Genomic DNA, 1908 nt, shown 5'->3' with positions numbered 1-1908 from the left:
CCAAATATTATAATTCTAATTTTAATAAAGTTATATCAGTTTATTAAACTATAAAATTTTTTTATAAAAATAATTATATTGTTTAATATTTATTTACATTCTTTCTTTATTTTATTCTCGGTTTAATCATAAAACAAGTTTAATTATAGATAAAATACAAATTTGACCCCAATAATTATATTTCTAATTTTAATAAATCTATCTAACTGTTATAATCTTATAAAAATTTATAAATAATTATTACACTGTATTTATTATTTATTTGGGATTTAATACAGAAATATGTGTATTAATTGTATAAATCAATAGTTAAATATAATAATCATTCCAAAAATTTATAATACTAACTAAATATGATCTATTACATATCTAAATAGTTTTCATGTAATATCTACTTTTTTTATTATTTTATACAATTTAATACTTGATTTATATATTAATTATATAAACCGAATAATAAATAAATAGATAATAAGTATTTTAATGGTTATAAAAATAAACAAAATTTTTTATAATATTAGAATAATAATAATATGAATTTTAATCAGATCCTACAAATTTATATAATTTTTCATTAATTTTGTTTGTATTTTAGCTTTTTTAGGTAACAGTAATATCAATAAATCATTATAAATTCCTATTTAATATTTATAAAATTTATTTTGGTTAGAATAATTAATATAAATATTTTACTTTACTGATAAAATATTTATGTAATTTAATTCACAATATTCTTATTATTTATGAATTTATATTGATATCATATATATATATATATATATATATATATATATATATATATGTGTGTGTGTGTGTGTGTGTGTGTGTGTGTGTGTGTGTGCAAGGTTGGAGAATTCAGATCTCGGGAGATCTCGTTTGGACTTTTTAAGGGAGATCTCGGCATCTCGGAATAATCTCGGGGAGATCTCGGACGTTGACATACGTTAAATTTATAGTTATGTTAATAAAATTATACATAAAAGCATAAATATATGTATATTTATATAGGTTTTGACGAGATTTTACAAAAATATTCGAGAAATGAGCGAGAAAAATTTAAAAATTACGAATTTTACAAGAAAATCTTACAAATTAGCAAGAAAATCCGAGAAATCGTGGCTTTGACTAAGTTTGACCTCGTTGACCGAGAAATCTCTAGAGATGAACATCTCTTCTCGGTTGCCTTCTAAAAATGAGATCTCGGGGGAGATCTCGGGGAGATCTCGAGAGATTTACAACACAGTGTGTGTGTGTGTGTGTGTGTGTGTTTAAATTCGTTTTTAATTATTTATAATTATTAATTCGACTTTAAAATCTGTAAAAATAATTTTTCATCATCTAATAATACTTCATACTAATTATAACATATTACTTGTATTTATTTTAGTTGTGTATAATTTATACAAAAATAAAATCTACAGCTAGATAAAAAAGAATAAGAAATTGAAAAAAGAAAAAAAAATAGAAATACATACATATATATATATATATATATATATATATATATATATATATATATATATATATATATATATATATATATATATATATATATATATATATATATATATATATATATATATATTACAAAAAATTTTCAAGAAGAGAGAGCTCCAAGAATGTTATGAAAAATTTTGTGAGGTTAAAGGTTATATTTATAGTGAAAAATTACTTGGAGAAAAAGTTAAATGGGATAAATACAAATTTTTTTTTATAAAACTCGATCGAAGCCTTTTTCTATATATATTTTTATATTTTTTTATTAATCTTATCTTATCACTTATATGAAGCTTCTAGAACTTATTTGTTTAAATTTAATTTATCTTTTAATTAATTACTTAAAAGAACATTCTAGATTTTTTTAATAAAGATATCATTTTAATATAATTATTAAATCTGAATTTTTAA

Source organism: Rutidosis leptorrhynchoides, chromosome 7, assembly GCF_046630445.1.
Source record: "Rutidosis leptorrhynchoides isolate AG116_Rl617_1_P2 chromosome 7, CSIRO_AGI_Rlap_v1, whole genome shotgun sequence".
Lineage (NCBI taxonomy): Eukaryota > Viridiplantae > Streptophyta > Magnoliopsida > Asterales > Asteraceae > Rutidosis > Rutidosis leptorrhynchoides.
The sequence above is the reverse complement of the archived record's forward strand: the minus strand, read 5'-3'. Positions refer to the sequence as shown.